The sequence below is a fragment of the Myxocyprinus asiaticus genome, chromosome 28 (assembly GCF_019703515.2).
Source record: "Myxocyprinus asiaticus isolate MX2 ecotype Aquarium Trade chromosome 28, UBuf_Myxa_2, whole genome shotgun sequence".
NCBI lineage: Eukaryota > Metazoa > Chordata > Actinopteri > Cypriniformes > Catostomidae > Myxocyprinus > Myxocyprinus asiaticus.
In genome coordinates, this window is record NC_059371.1 from 28654792 (window position 1) to 28672677 (window position 17886).

At 42.9% G+C, this 17886-nt stretch overlaps 1 protein-coding gene across 5 annotated transcripts in view; it reads right to left on the reverse strand.

The window, feature by feature from the left end:
* LOC127419505 (calmodulin-binding transcription activator 1-like) overlaps positions 1-17886 on the reverse strand; it is a 647690-nt gene that overhangs the window by 361921 nt on the left and 267883 nt on the right. The window lies entirely within an intron of this gene.

A 17886-nucleotide genomic window follows, 5' to 3' on the forward strand; every position in this document is an offset into this window, starting at 1 on the left:
GCCAATTTGGTTGCTTAGGAGACCTAGCTGGAGTCACTCAGCACACCCTGGATTTGAACTTGTGACTCCAGGGGTGGTAGTCAATACTCTCTGAGCTACCCAGGCCCCCAACATTATGGTTATACAGTATAACATATTGAGATATTATTATTAAGTAAATTGTAGCATTTGGTTACATTAAGTTTTGTGATTTCTCATACCTTCTTTATATAACATCCATCCCTTGTGCACTTTTGGCCTCTGGCGGGTGAGGCTTTTTTGACAGATATACAGCAGCACAGAGAAGTTCAGTACAGCACCGTGAGCAAGAGTGTTATCTGCTAGGACAGTTTATTTTGAACAAGAGGGGCGAACGGTTACAGAATTTAACGTGGGAGGACAATATCGATTTGATGTGGATTGATAGAAGCAAAGAGTCCGTCTGTGTGTGCGATGGTGTGAGGAACCGGACTGCGGGGAAAAAAAAAAATGTTCGGTGAAAAGTCAAAAGAAGATCACAATGTATGTATTGTAACTATATCAGATATTATTAATAAAACACGGGAACTCGTTGTATGGGTATTTTTTGCCTCCATATTTTGAATTTCTGGGATATTTTTGTTAATTTCAGTGGCATTTTTGCCCCGAGTCCCCATTAATTTCCAACACTATTGGTACTGTATCTTTCTAAGGTATTTAAAAGTTTGTTTTAGACATATAGTAGCAAGTAAACAAGATATCCCCACATATATGTCAAACTAAATTGTGTTAATGTTAGACACAGTTAAAACATTGTCTACCTTAAAAACAAGTGAAGTTTGATCAGTGGTTAAACGTGTTTAGATGGTTCCCTCGTACCTGAATGAATGGCTCCTTTCCAGAATAAAATTAAATATGCAGAAAATCACAGTATTACAGTTCTTGTATAGTGACAGGGAAGAAAGTCTTGGAGAAGCTAGAGAAGAGAGGACACCGGTGGCAGTTTATGCAAGCTGTTGAGCTTATGATGCTGTGACCTGAGGGCTTCTGTCATGCCGCGTACAGCGTGTTTTCGTTTAGAAACAGGTATAAAGCTTATTACTTTCTTCTTCCCAAAAATTCAGAAATATTATGTATTTTTTTGTACTTTGTAATTGTGGTGAAAAATAATTGTAGCAAAGTTGAATATTTCATTTTTAATCAACTCAAATAAAAATAAAAGTACTATTATTTATTTATACTTAAAAAAAAGTAGAAAATCTGAAAACATTTACTCAAGTACTGTAATGAGAGTAGTTGTAATTTATTACTTTCCACCTCTGCATTAAAGATATAACGGCAGGGTGTTTCTTTTTTAGATGCTCTGACAGGCAAGTTTTGCTCAAGCGGAACGCCAAGTACGGCTCTGTTTTATTTCACAACGACACTGCTTCTGTATTTATATATTTTTTATTTTTGTATTATATTTCCCTCATACTTCGCTCTACATCACCTTAACCTGTTTGGATAGTTTGGACATGTTGCATTAAAAGATATCAAACATCTGTGCGACAATGGAAATTTTTGTCATACATTTTTTATTGTCGACGTTGTCGATAACGTTGACTAATCGTTTCAGCCCATGACAGCATTAATGTTTACACTTGGCCACACGCTTTTAATTGTGTCCAAATCTCTTCAGGTTAACCTCTCAGCTCCCTGCCCATTGGCACATGGACAAATGGCATGTTGAGGCATTTCCTCTGGCTGCTGTGTGGGCAACAGAGACTGTGGACCAAAACGTAATTTGTACTGTTGGTACTCTGTCCCACACTCTAATTGGCAAGCAAGCCAAAGTAAAGTGGCATCTTATTAACAGATAAAGTAAACTGAGCCTGATGTTTGAGATGCCACCCATAATCTTTGCAAAGCTCCAGAGTTAATTTCTCAACAGGATGTGGTTTCTCTAAACAGGCCCAAAGCCATGTGACTTTCTCTAGTTTGTCAGTCTCCATCTTTATCTATAGTGACGTTCTACACGTCTCTCTATCTTCCTCCTGGCTTCCACTATGTGTGATGTCCTCTCCCTTATTTAAACCACATCCATCATAACTCAACTCATCTACATTTGACTCACTCTGCTTTCTTCTTATCAACATGTTTCCATTTTCCACTGCTCTATCCCTCCATCATCTTCACTCTCTGCACCCTTTTCAATTTTCATCCACCTTCTTTCTCCTCCAATTGACTTGAATGTCTTTCTCCTTTTCTCTCTCTCTCTCTCTCTCTCTCTCTCTCTCTCTCTCTCTCTCTGTCTCTCTCTCTCTCTCTCTTTTCCTATCTTCCTCCAGGTTGTGAGTGGCTCTTGCCCAGGGGGGCTAGTGGGTGGCAAGGTTGCCCTTGGTTAGGCCCCAGGCTGGGCAGTTATTTTGTGGGGCATTGTGTCCTCTCAGTGCATGGGGGGCATTGACGTCAGTCGGGATAGACCTTAATCACTCCACCTGGGGAAGGTTAAAGAGGTGTCTGCTAGGCCAAGCTGCCATATCTGTGGCCTTCAACTCTTTGCTGCATCATCTCTCTGGTTATTTTATTTCAGCCTGAAACATACTCTATGCAAGTGAGTGAACGCAACCGCTTCTAGTCACACCAGCTTGATTTGTAGAAATGTGTCAGAACCAAGGTTATTGTTGTAAACTAAAACAAAAACGAAGACAAAAACTGAATGAAATAAAAATAAAAATAGCATAATTGGAATAAGTGAAACTAAACTAAAATACATTTTCATATCTGAAACTAACTAAAAATAATCTTGAAAAATATTTAGTTTTCATTTTTTTAAAACCTTCAAACCAGCCATTACCATAACATGAAGATGACACTACACAGCGAGAGTAGACAGCCTATTGACCACATTGCATTAGCAACAGAGCAGGAACAGCCCCTGTGGTGCCGCCACCACTGGCTAGGGGTGCTGCAGAATCTCCGCTCAGTTCAATATTTTAATTGCAACCAATGTTAAAAGTACAGGCAGTACAGAGTACTGATTAAATTCTGTACCCGCGCACTGTTGAGAACAGCCGGCTGCTTTCAAATGCTCACATGCATATGTCTGCGCGTGAACGCTCATGTCTCGCTGTGAATGCAGCTGCACACGTGAACAGTCAAATGCGCTTCTTGGTCAAAATGTCCCTCATGAAGAGACCAAATCTGCCACAACTGTCAATGTACTGTATTACATGAGTGTAAGCAGACAGGACAATAATCTCAAAAAACACCTCAAAATATCCAATCTGTGCAATGTGTAGCCTAAATGCAGTCCAATAGACTTGCTGCTCTCTGTTATATCATTAATATTAATCAAACAGCAATACTGACAAGAAAAAAGAAAAATACCCACTGTCCTTGACTGGATATCTTTATCTTTAAGCCCAATAAAATTCAATGACAGGTCTATTTCTCATTCAAACTCTGACTGCATGAAATCAATGGCCTATTAACTTACCTATTTAATAGGTAAACCTATCTAATAATATCTTAGAATAACAATATCTAATAATCACACACTAAAGATTAACAATAAGCATTTTGCATTAGATAACTTTTTAAAGTTTTTATATTATGATATTTAATGTTTAATTGCAGCTGTAACTGAGAAACTTAGAGTGTTTACTCTGTTCTCTATATGATTACTCTATTTTATTAATGTCTCTTTAAAAATTCTTTAAAAGCTTGAAGCAATGTTTACTTTAGAAATACTTGAAGACTACATTGTTTTAATTTAATTTGTTAATGTTTATATTAATATCAAACTTTTTTGTGTGTGTGTTTTCAAAAGCATATTTGTCTATTTACTTATTTTTCAGTGGTTGGGGTGCTGTTGTGGCACCATAAAAGTGTGTCATAGTTTAAAAAAGTTTGGGAACCACAGGTCTGAAGATGTCTGCGTCATCCAGTAAATTAATATTTATTATAATTTAACCTTTATTGGCATGACTGTTCATTGTGTTGTCAAAGCATGAGGTTAAAAAACAGAGAACAGAAACAATATAACAATGTCCAGTAATTTATTCGGTCTCTCTCTCTCTCTCTCTCTCCACACACACACACACACACACACACACACACACACTCACATATCAACATACAAATGATAAATACACACACAGACACACACACAGACACACACACACACACACACACACACACACACACACACACACACACACACACACAGAGACACAGTCTTTTCAATCATTCTGTCTTACCCTGTCAATCTGTGATTTGTTTTACATTTTGTTTGGAACTGGTAAATAGTTTTGTTTGAAGTTTAGTTCCCTATATGTCACTCACTCGAAGTTGTGTCAATGTAGTGACACTAGGGGTCACTCTTGGGAGCCCGAGACACCTCTGGTCTTTGATAAAAGGCCAATGAAAATTGGCGAGTGGTATTTGCATGCCACTCCCCCGGACATACGGGTATAAAAGGAGCTGGTATGCAACCACTCATTCAGATTTTCTCTTCGGAGCCGAACGGTCATGCTCATTGAGCTGAACACTGCTGTTCATTCACCTCTGCTAGATCTGATGGCGCATTTCAGCAGCTTCTCACTCCTCTGCACTGGTGCACTGCAGAGAATGCCCCTGGGCGCTTCGGCAGAAAAACTAGAGAGTATATTTTCTGAAAGAGCTTTTCCCCTCAAAAAGAGCATATATTTCTCTAAAAGAGCGGCACACACGGAACGTCTTATTAAAGACGTGTCTTTTTAAAGATGCCTTTCTGATTGTGTGTTATTCCTGGTTGCGGTTGTTATCTCTCAACTTCGGATGGTCATGATCGCTGTCTTTCGTGTCTGGGCGCGACCCACACAGAGGCAGCGTTCGTGGATGGTTCATGTTCTCACTGCGAAAATATGACCATGGCAACGTTGCGGTCACGGCTTGCTTTCGTAAGAAAGCAAGCCACCCCAGCGGCTCCCCGCCTCGGTTCTTCTACCTACGGGTATGAGGCCAGCGTGGCTAGCACTGGGGGTGATTTGGGGACCCCAATGGGATCGTCTCTGCCGGGTATCCCCCCGCGGACCTCCCATTCCCCAGCACGCTTGTCTGCCTCAATCGGGCTTCCGGATGAGTTCGCCGGCTCGTCTCACGGCGAGTCTGGCTTCTTGTTCGGAGCCCGCAAAGATGATGAGCTCTCGAGCACAGCATCGGAGAGCGGGCTTGTCCAGTCGGACGCAGAAGCCTCAGCTGGACTTCCCCCTTCGGGGACAATTGCCCAGTCACAGGCCGATGCCAAAATGACGGACATGCTTTCCCGGGCGGCCGCGAGCATCGGGTTAGAGTGGAACCCTCCACTCTCCCCTGAAACCTCGCAGCTTGATGATTGGTTTCTGGGCTCGCAGCGCCGCTCAAAGCAGCCACGCCCCGCTCCAGTGCCATTCTTCCCAGAAGTGCACGAGGAGCTGACGAAGTCGTGGGAGGCACCTTTTACTGCCCGGCCCCGATTCCGCAGTTCCCCTGCTCTCACTACCCTCGATGGCGGGGCGGCCATGGGCTATACGCCGATTCCCCCAGTGGATAAGGCGCTCATAGTGCACCTATGCCTGCAGAGCACCGCCACCTGGCGCGGACGCCCTGTAGGCCACCTGTCTCACAGCCGGCGCCGAAGAACCCACGGAGGTCCTCAAAGTGCCCCTGAGACGGGCGACCCAGGGACGAGGGAACCCACTCACATGGAGCTGGTAAGAAGACCACTCCATCCCTCAGTGGAGGCCCAAGTGGCTGCGGTACCCAACAGTTCAGCAAAAGAGCGGCTTCCTTCCTCCCTGGGTCACATACCCGGTGTGTACAGTCGTCACCACGACCACCGTCCACTGGCTTTTTCTTGGAGGATTGGCACTCCAGCGGTAGCCTTTCCGCCCCTGAACGCCCAGCTGTGGCACACAGCCGCCCCCAATGTAGCAGTCTCCACAGGTTACGAGGACAGGCCTCTTCCTCCCCCATTCCAGGCTGTTCTGGGGGTGGTCACAAGGAGCCAGGTAAGTGCTTCGATGTCCCTAGACCCAGCATGGCCACGACGCGGTATGGCACCTTGCGCTCCGCCCCACCGCGAGGCCCCACCTACCGGTACGTCCGACGACGTTGTCCCCTTGGTCCCCCTCACATGGAACTTGGACGCATGGCTCGCGCTTTCCAATCTGTCACGATGGCTGATCCGAACCGTCCGACTCGGCTACGCGATTCAGTTCGCCAGGCGCCCACCCTGTGACATTCTCGTTGTATGTCACAACTCGCCCGCTGTCTCCTCCTCTGGAGTCAGCAGCACTTCAAGTCGCTGCGAGCCACTCACATCCCGGGCAACCTCAACACTACAGCGGACGCGCTGTCACAGCAGGTTACCCTCAGGGGAGTGTGGAGACTCCACCCTCAGGTGGTGCAGCTGATTTGGAGTCGATTCGGACGGGCACAGGTGGACCTGTTCGCCTCCCAAGAATCCTCCCACTTCCCGCTCTGGTACGCCCTCACCGAGGCTCCCCTCGGCATAGACACGCTGGCACACAGCTGGCCCCCTGGCCTACGCAAGTATGCGTTTCCCCCAGGACCCTGTGCAAGATCAGGGAGGATGAGGAGCAGGTAGTCCTGGTAGCACCATACTGGCCCACCCAGACGTGGTTCTCGGACCTCACGCTCCTCGCAACAGCTCCCCCCTGGTGAATTCCCCTGAGGAAGGACCTTCTCTCTCAGGGATGGGGCACCCTCTGGCACCCGCGCCCAGACCTCTGGAATCTCCATGTCTGGCCCCTGGACGGGACGCGGAAGACCTAAGCGGTCTACCACCCGCGGTGGTAGACACAATCACTCAGGCTAAGGCCCCCTCTATGAGGCGCCTGTATGGCTTTAAGTGGCATTTGTTCGCTAAGTGGTGTTCTTCCCGACGCGAAGACCCCCAGAGATGCGCAGTCGGATCAGTGCTTTCCTTCCTGAAGGAGAGGTTGGAAGGGAGGCTGTCCCCTTCCACCTTGAAGGTGTACATTGCCGCCATAGCAGTTCCCTCATGAGACCTCTCTGTAGTTCTTCAGGGTCTACAGAGAGCCCCCTTTGAGTCTTTGCAGTCAGCCTAGCTTAAGGCACTCTCCTTGAAGACTGCCCTCCTGACTGCACTCACTTCCATCAAGAGGATAGGTTACCTGCAAGCGTTCTCTGTCAGTGAAACGTGCCTGGAGTTCAGTCTGGGTTACTCTAACATGATCCTGAGACCCCGACTGGGCTATGTGCCCCAGGTTCCCACCACCCCTTTTAGGGACCAGGTGGTGAACCTGCAAGCACTGTCCCAGGAGGAGGCAGACCCAGCCCTGTCGTTGCTGTTTCCGGTGCGCGCTTTACGCACCTATTTGGATCGCACGCAGAGCTTTAGAATCTCTGAGCAGCTCTTTGTCTGCTTTGGTGCACAGCGGAAAGGAAGCACTGTCTCCAAGCAGAGGATCGCCCACTGGCTCATTGACGCCATAACTATGGCATATCTCACCCAGGACACGCCACCCCCGGTAGGGCTACGAGCCCATTCTACCAGAGGTGCCTCTCTAACAGACATTTGCAAAGCAGCGGGCTGGGCAACACCCAACACCTTTGCAAGGTTCTACAACCTCCGGGTGGAACCGGTTTTGTCCCAGGTACTGGCACGCAACACAAGCGGACAAGCCCGGGATAGCTGGCCGGGTGTATCGCTTGCACATAGCACCTTCCACCTCCCTTGGAGCTGAAGACGTGCACCATTAATTCCCAGTAGTGTTCACAAACTTTGTTCCCTGGTTGACTTCCTCCGAGCCCTGTGGCAGTTGAGTTTTCGGAGAGACTCGCTGCCGGCCCAGCACACGTGTTAACTAAGAGTCCTGTTCTGGGGTAGGTGCTCCGCATGTGGCGGTTCCCTGTAAGGCTAACCCCATGCGACATATATCTTCCGCTAATTCGTTTCCCTGTTGGCAAACTGCGTCTTCCTTGGGCAGAGCCCCTCTGCCCCAGTCTCCATGTTTGTAGTAACTCCTCCCCCATTGGTCAGGATCTACCTTGAAGACTCTCCACATGGTTGGAAAGACCATGTGACGTATTCTTCCACTTAAATATCTCCCCCTCTCTTTGGGCGAGGTGTGGTCTCCGCAATGTCTTCCCCTTGGGAGGGACACCCCCCGACTAGACCTGGTGGCCCAGTCGAATAATCCCCCTTCTTTTTTAGGGAGTGGAAAAAGAGAAGGGGAAAAGAGGCCACAACTGGGTTAAGCCTGTCTCTATCTTTTGGGTAGTCGACTTGTCCCCAAAGGGTTGTTCAACACTCATAATTATGTTGGGGGAGGTTACGTGTCGACCTGGTGTGCTGGCTATGAGGCACACAGTAGTCTGCCCACCACACACCGCCAGTTCACGTAACACAGTTCAGCCAATTGTGGCGTTTCGTATAGGGACCTCTAGTGCCACTACATCGACACAACGTCGAGTGAGTGACAGATAGGGAACGTCATGGTTACTTTTGTAACCTTCGTTCCCTGATGGAGGGAACGAGACGTTGTGTCCCTCCTGCCACAATGCTGAACTACCCGCTGAAATGGCCAGACCTTATATCGGCTCTTCAGCATAAAACCTTAATGAGTGGTTGCATACCAGCTCTTTTATACCCGTATGTCCGGGGGAGTGGCATGCAAATACCACTCGCCAATTTTCATTGGCCTTTTATCAAAGACCAGAGGTGTCTCGGGCTCCCAAGAGTGACCCCTAGTGTCACTACATCGACACAACATCTTGTTCCCTCCATCAGGGAACGGAGGTTACACAAGTAACCATGACATTTTCAGTGTTGCGGTGAGTTACTTTCTCATGTCCAGAGCATTAAAGAAGACTTTGTGGTTAAGTGCAATAAATGACTCATTACACAATTACACAAATGCCTGTTTTCCCCATTCTCCATTTATCCCTTATATAAAAACTAAAATAAAAACTAAATGTACTGAAAAACTAAACTAAAACTAATAGAACTAACAAACAAAACTAAAACTAACAAAGAACTGAAAAACAAAGCGAAAACTAAACTAAATTGAAATGAAAAATTTACAATTAAGTAGAAATAAAAACGAAATAAAACATTTAAAACTATTATAACCTTGGTCAGAACGGAATTATTAATGCACAGGGTTCCCACATTTTGACCAATACATTTCCATGACTTTTCCAAATATTTGTGATAACTGGATAAGGATTTTTTTAAGCACGTATATTTGTTTTAGAAACTGCACTCCGTAAGAGCAATTTCTAGCTAAGGAAATTAGCTAGATTTCCATGACCACAGGAAAGCAACAGAAGAGTGTGTTCCATTATCAGTATTGCCACAAGGGATGCTATAATGGCATTAGTGAAAACTAATTATTTTCTTCTTCAGTCAGGTTTCTCTTTCAGATCAACTACTGTCATGGCGAAGCAACAGTTTGAAGAGAATCTTGCTGAGAAAGATAGCTATAGCTAGCTACCTGAATAATAACACTTATATTACATTTATTCATTTAACAGATGCTTTTATCCATAGCGACTTACAAATGAGTACATTTTGAGAAAATACAGCAAAAGCAATTCATCCTAAGAAGGCAATTATAAAGTGTTGTAATACAAAGTTGCTCTGAGAAGCACAAGTAGAGAGGAGGGTGAAAGACTGAGAGAATAGATTGAGATTCTTTTTTTTTGTTTGTTTTTTTTTTTTCAGTTTAATGGCATGGACATTTGAAGGTAACTGAGTAAGTACTGAGGCTTGTTACAACCACAGATACGTAAAAATGCATATTAAGTATGTACAACAAGTCTGCACGCTTGCATTGCATTGGCCAAGCATTCACATCTGCATACTTGCACAGAGTATGTTACTGTTATTCTATTCCTGTCTGTCTCACTCTTGCAAACAGGCACCAGCCCATGGGTGCCACAAAGCATTAGGCATGAGCTCAGTCAGATGCCCTCTCAGACACGTTTACCAGACACCCTGAGAACAGTGGCATTTAATTCATGTTTGATGAGATGACAACACAAAAGGGCACACACACAGTCTCACAAACGCACACACACAAATACACCCACTTGAGAGCACTATTCTTATATAATTGTTGCTATGGTGTGTGTGTGTTTGTTTATTTGACAATGTTGTGTGTATGGTGTCTGTGCAAATGCAATTTGATGTTAGTGTGGCTGGGTTTGTGTGCATGTATATTGTCTTTGCTTGGGCCCATCCTTTGAGCTGGCAGTGTTGCTGTACTGTAGGTTTTAATCAAAGCTGTGTCTTTTGGAGTGCTCTGCTGGGAGCTGTACTGGAGTGGATGCTGGGACAAAGGGTGGAGAGGAACAGCAGAACAGTGAGAAAGAGAGAAACAGTGAGATAAAGGGATAAAAGGAGAGAAAGAGAAAAAGAGAAAGAGGTGTATAACATGAGGGAGTGGTAGACTTCAGTGTCATTGCAGGTCCTCAGAAGAGAGCCCTTTGTTGTTTGATAGTTTTCAGTGTAGGAAGCATCAGCAAGATCTACAGCAATACTCACTCTTTCATTCTAAACACTCTCTCTCTCTTTCTGTCTTCAGCATCCACAACAAACCATTAAAGAGCCTAATTCAATTTAAACACAAATACAGACTAAACAATATGAGCTGAGCTCCAAAAAATTTACATTAAAGGGATAGATCACCCAAAAAATAAAAAAATAAAAAATATAATAATAATAATAATTCAGCTGCTCAAAAGGAAATGATTCATTGATTCAATGATTCATCAAATGATTCATACTTCTGTCTTGACTGCTACATAAAAGCCAGAATATATAGTTCTGCAAAAAAACAGAACATATACTGTAGTTCTGCTTGTGGATATCTAGTTTATTTGCTATAAAATAAATGTCAGATTTTTATGTCAGAATGTTAGATGCCACCTAACTTTGCAAACTTTGGCAAATCAGCTGATATCCTGTCTACACCGGGCACGACCATTGACACCCCACTCCACAACGGCTTAAGGCTGTCTACACTGGACACGTCAAAGTGAACATTTTAAATTATGTGCAGATAGCAAAGACCATTCAGCTGTGAACTCGAGTAGACTTCAGCAATGGTAAAATTGGAAAATAACCTGTATCTTACTTATTTTCAACAGAAATCTACTGGTATAAATATTATATAATTATTATTGTAATGTTATTGTTAAAACTGCGCATAAATGTGGTTAGAAACAAAATATTATTTTAACTAGTAGACCAGAAATTATTTAAATATGTAACAAATAAAATGTGTGTCTAAAATATTCAAACTCTGATATCTGTTTAGTAAAATCTGTTTATTTCAAGTGGATGGGATGATAAAGGGACTGCAGAAGCTTTGCAGCACGTCAGCAATACAACGGGGCATCAGTTTACTGTCAGCACAGCGCGATGAGACACACTGCAACAGACACTTCCAGTGCAGACAGCTTCATTGATTATAATGGGATCAATTTACTTTTGATGCAATGCTGCACTCGCGTCAGGTATTGACTACTTTTCTTCCACAAAAGTAGTCATTGTATCAAACCGGTAAATTGTAAATGGGACATTTTAAGACATGGTACTCATGGGGTGATGTTGAGTCATTTCCTAACCCTATCCCCCAATTTTCTTTGTTTACTTAACTGTACTTCTACATAAAAGCCAATATTAATAAGCTAATATCTTTCATCGGCATGACTGTACGTGATCACATTTAATTTTTAGAGTGTGCGCTTTGCTGATTTTGTGTAACTTTGTCCTATTTTCATTCAAGGACTAATGTGTGTGATTTTAGTATTGAGAACAGTATTGTTGGATGCCTTCTAGAGACATATGACGTAAACCTGAAGTCAGCAGCACTATGCGTGATGCTGTCTGAAGGACAGGTGCTTGAATTCGCCTTCAAACATTTATGAACTAGATCCTGAAACCAGGTTTGTCTATAAATCATCCAGTACTTCCATCTTATATCAGCATATTAACACATACACTGGAAGGGAGTTTGTCAACAAAGCTAGCTTCTGCTTAATCAGAACAACCATAGTGTACCATACTATAACTTGAAAAAAGCATTATAGGTTGAAGTTCAAACATTCAAACCTGTTTTCTTTTTTCAGTCATTTACTAACCCTTATGGTGTTCCAAAGTCCAAAGACTTTCTTTCCTTAGTTGAATATATAAAAGGAGATGGCAATATGTTTGTCTCATTAACCATTTACTTTCATTGCATTTTTTTCTCTCTGTAAAATTAAAGTGAATTGTGACAGAGGCTGTCAAACAGGAACAACATGAGGGTGATATGAAGATAAATGATTACAGAATCTTCATTTTTGGGTCAACTATCCTTTTAAGAAGTTGTTGGAGATTCTCCTCCTTTTAAGTATATTTTCTGTGGTGAATTGCAAGTACTATTTGAGAACTCAAGTGTTAGCATGTGTAAGCCCCTGAAGTTCGATTCTAAAAGTCTTATTTCTCTAGTCTAGAATAAAGAGCCTAAGTCACCTAAATTACAAGGCGGACCCTGCTTTCATTAACACTTAATACAGAGCTCTCCTTTTAATAGAAATGGAAAGGGAGGTGTCCGTCGGTGTAAATTAAAGTGCGGTGTGCTGGAGTTGTGGGGTATATTCTGGGCTTTGACAGGTATAGACTGAATTAGCTGTAGTGTTGTTCCAGTGGCCGGCATGCAAGCAATCCTATTGATTTTAACTATCGTTGCACTTTCTGTCTAAAAGGGAATGTTCATTACAGGAACTGAACACATCAATCACAGAGCTCAAGTCTTTTCTCTCCTGCGTCCTCTCTGATTATTTAAAGACATCGCTAAACCTCAGATATTTTTAATAATTATAAAGAATATCTTTTATGTCAGCAGCACACAGCATAGAATAATCAGAGTTTATTCCCTTGTTTGTACTATGTTTTCATCAAGCAGTGAGTCTTTTCTTTCAGTGGAGAATTCTGCATTTGTTGTGGTTCTCTCTAGAGCTTGATCTCTTGGTAATACAAATAGAATATTCCTTCTGTCTTTTCACCAGCTTTGACCTGCACCTCCCATATTTATTCTGTATGTGTGTTTGTGTATATGTGTGTGTCCAGAGCCCCAGGCTATGCCTCCACACGTGCATGGCCTACTGCTTAGCTATTACAATCTCCATGGCCCATTGACCTCTGTCTCCCTTGTCTCTCCAGTCTGGCCTGCCCAGAGGCTGAGTCAGTTTATGTACCCTGGCACCTCAGAGCTGTGCCAGGCTTCCACTGGGAAGAAGGAGGAGCAAATGACATGATGCTGCAAAATCACTTAAGCATACCTTTCATAACCCCTGAACCTTGACCTCCACTATACCTGGACCACCGGTATCAGAAAGTGTAGCTGTCAGTCAATTATTGGAGATCTCTCTGGCTGAGCTCAGAATGCAATACTACCATACTATTCATGCTATTTCTGCGCATCTATATATTTTAGTACTAGAAAGAGTTGTATGCAAGTATGCTATTCCGAACATTGCATTTCTCTGTTTCTTAGGAAATACTTTTTCTTTCAAAATTGCACATGGTAAGCGAAACATCACATGCAAATAAACAGCACCATTTATCAAACCATTCCATCCTTACAGTATGTCCACTAGTGCTGACAAATTAACATTTTAAGATTAGTCAAAATTAAGATAAAAATGGACATTCAAATGCAAAAACTGTGCATTTAAACTCTAGATGTGTGTCAAGCACTGACAATGACTCACAATAAACTTAAAAAAAAAACACACAAGAGCTTCTCCCATATCCCCTTTAGCCAGTGATAATATACTGTACATTACTGAGCGCAGAGCCTGTAATGAGTGAGTGCAAAGAGGTAGGCTACACTTATTTTTATGGGCTAATTTTTTTGTGTAGGTGATAAAAAAGCAGAGAGGGTGCTCTTCAACTCATCTCTAGCAATTACACAAGGAAATGTCTTATAATTGGCTTTTGCTTTATGTCTAGCCATTATCAATGTCCCTTACAGGCAAGGAGGCAGAGGGAAAAATTGGGTGGAAGCTGGAGTACTAAAAGTACATTTGCACATGAATAAGGATTGTTAATAAAAACAGGGAAGGGTGGAGAGGGATGGAGAAGGAAAGGCAGGAAGAGAGAAATGACACAGTACCTGCATTTGAATATGCCTATTTCCCTTTTACACAGTATGCAAAAAGTAGTATGTCAAATAAGTATGATGTCTGATTACACAGCATTCATTAAACCGTATGCAAACAAAACCTGGATGATGTATTGCATCTGTGGAGATTCTGAAGTGTGCAACCAATGGACATTTTCAATAAGGCCACAGGAGCTGAGGAGCCATCAGATTCATAAATTAAAAAAAAGCAGAGAACTGTAACTGTGTAACTGGTATGAATGCCAAGACAGTTAAATTGATCTTGTTTAACAACACCTGAGTAAATTGTTGTGGTGAACAATTGGACCAGATGACATTCCAGGAGCCAATTTATGGCAGAGCACATCTATAACTGTCAAGGCAAACAAGAGTGGCTCCATTTTGATTGGATTGTGGCAGGACCAACACAAACAAATGGCAAGCACAGCCATCAGATAAGCTGCTTGAACAACTACCAGATACTTCAGAAAGTAAGGCCCGGACCTTCCAACATGTTGGAAAAGACTTCTCATTGGTCCATGAGTGGTTTCTTAGCAACATCTTAAACCCCCACCCTATGGTTTGACCTAAGTCCAGAGGTGAGAAGGACCATAAAATTCTTCAAGACCTCTCAAAGCAGCATTAACTTAGTGTGACGAGGAGGAGAGTGGGGACAGGCCGTGAGGACACATGGCTGGTCCTGAATCAGGCTAATCAGCTGGGAGGGGGATAAAGACGAGCCGGAGGTGCCAGTTAATTTATGTTTTATGTTGTTTTAAGTTCATTTATATCATTAAACCTTTATGTTGACTGTTCAGCCGGTTCCCGCCTCCTCCTTGCCCGTTATTATACTGTTACACTTACCATGTGGAAAAAGCTGAAACAAAGAAGCCATGAAGACACATTTTTACACACAAACTTTCATTTCTAACATGGACACCAACTGCAACACATCCACTCCATGTTTGTTCAAAGAACTGTTTATGTAAATTGCAGTTGTTCAATTAGCACAATAGTTCACACAAACTGAACTATGGTGGTTTAATTTAATGCATGCGTAATATTTAATCTTTAATCTTTCAATATCATGTTTGGTCTTTATATCTTCAGAAAAATGCCAAGAGTATTTTTGAAGAGGTTTGGAAAATGAACAATGCATAGATGAAACTTTGAGACATTGTTTTATCTATGTACTTTAAAATGTGCAAATGTTCCACACAGAGAAGGGAGGCTGAGCCACACTGTGTGGGCCCCCTCTTATGTCAGCAGCCAATCTTAGCCCTGAAACAGGAAGGCGCCAAACTGAAATCTCCTCCTCATCAGGAAGGTATAAAGCATCCTTACAACAGCCACACCTTTCTTCTGGTTTCACTCTAGGAGAGAGAGAAAGGCAATAACAGAATGATAATCAACGTTCTGAGTTCCTGGCTGTTTGAGTTTGGGAGCCATAACAGAATAATAACACTTCTCCGTTCTGGTCTCACTCTACGAGAGAGAGGCAATAGCAGAATAATAATGAACATTCTAAATCTCTGGCCTGAGTCTGGTCAACATGCTAAGTTTCACTCCATGAGAGAGAGGATAACAGATCATCCAATGTTCTTAGTCTCCATACCAGAGACAGAAGAAAATCGACCAAGTATCAAGTCTCACTACAAGAGACTATTGCAACGGCAAGTTCGGAATCCCTATACCAGGGAGATAACTACAGCAGCAAGGTTTTACACGAGCAAACCTTTTCTTCAAGTTTCATGCATCTGCGTGTTCCAGATGATGAATCTTGCACAGACATAAGGGCTGTATATTTGCGTGTTCCAGATTGCAAGAACCCTCTCTGTGCTTCCAGGAGATCAGCATTCTACATACTTCATACAACATACAACATACTTCATCAATGGTCAAGAAGACAGTTCTTCATCAAAAGTACAGGAATGCCAATGCAGCTAGTATTTAATAGAGTGCAAACAAGGGTGGAGGGTGCCTGATCCCTCGGCAATGTAACTTTTTCTCAGTGGCGATGATGACTGGCACTTTCTGTGCATAAGCATCTCTCTAAGCATGAGATTGAGCAGTTTCCAGGATCTGGCACTGAGTGGAAGGAACTCAGAGCTGTCTAACAGTATAAGCACTGCTCTCTCTAAATGGGAGAGAAAAGAGACTTCCTTGGAAGAAACATGAGACAGAGAAAGCACTGTTCTGTTTTGACAAACTGGCTGGAACAGGAGACTGGAGGGCTTAACCTGAGGCCAGAAAAAACTGACTGAAAAAAACAACACGATCACACAGGAAGTCGGCATGCTGTATCCGAAAGTTCTGGTACCCTAGGATCATCAACAGTACACTGACTCACTGACATGCCCTATCTCCCATCGGGCATATTTGGAATGGCTCAACAACAGTTACTTTCCCTTGTGGCATGACTGGTAGTGCGTTGCGTCAGTTGCATGGAAGACCACAGTTCAATCCCCATTCAAACGAGGTAAGTAATCACATTTGCATAAACAATCACGAACATGATAAGGAGGTTACATTTTGATCCCTAACATTGTATTTTGTCTCTACTAATGGTTAGGGTTAAATTTGGGTTTTGGTTGGGGGGTAGATTAAATAAAATAAACATTTGTCTTCACTGTTTTACACCCTGTGCAGCTGAAAACAATTATTTTCACAACTGGCTTCTGGCGAACTCTCCTGGATATAAATGGATGCCACACTTGTTTATATGCTCTGAAACACTTACCGCTTTAGCCTCTGGGGGCAGTGTTTTCAAATTAGGTCTACATATACCGATTTCGGCTACAGAAATATCGGCACACACTTGCCGATTTTTATGTGAGATCAGGCTGGAAGAAATACACAGACTTAAACCCTGACACGTACACACCGATACACAATATGCCCACACTATAAGCTTCTTAAAATATTACACCATAAGAGCTTTGACATTGTGCATTGGAGGATAATTTAAATGTAGTTTTTCAAATACACCTCTCTCACCTTCAAGGAACCTTCCTTCTATTTTCTTTTTCCAGTGATTGGTTGCCTGTGCTATCTGTGCAGAGTGAGCTTTACTCTGAGTGACACAACAACTTGTTTTTTCGGCTCTTACACTGTGCCCTAAACAGGTGTGATACATTTCCAGCACTGAGTAAATTAACTGTTGCGTGAAGTGACATAATCAAAGTCAATCAGAGCACATTTGGGGCGAATTCACTAAAAATGAATTGTGCCCATTGAAGGAGATGTTTGTACTCTTTTAGCACCTCATTCACTAAAGGAACGGCATAAATCAGGTAACGGTGCAAACAGGCAAAAATTTAGAGCTGACCAAAATTTGCACAGCACAATTCACGGTTTGCATGTAGGTTCTGAGTGCTTGGTTGAAAAAAAAATGCAGCAGACTACCACGATCCGGCATACTTCAATGGGACTGTTCAGCATCGCTCCACCACTGCAATCTAGGCACCCAAATAGTCTCTTTAAAACACAGGAAGTGTATCATTTGATCATCATTTGACAAATTATTGCTGCCATGATCAATAAAAATGTACACAAGGACCTTTCTTTTTAATAAAATTACAGTATGTTTACTGTTTTGAATCAATAAGATTTCACTGTGGGTAGAGCAGCCACTCGGCAGGCCACCAAAGCAACCTCTGTCCCTGTCTTCCCCTAAGCCATCTGCATCAGAATCATCTCAACAGCCTTGAAGTTAGATTAATGCCACTCCATTACATCTCAAATCCACCACCGCTGGCCTGTCATACAGCCAATCAACTGA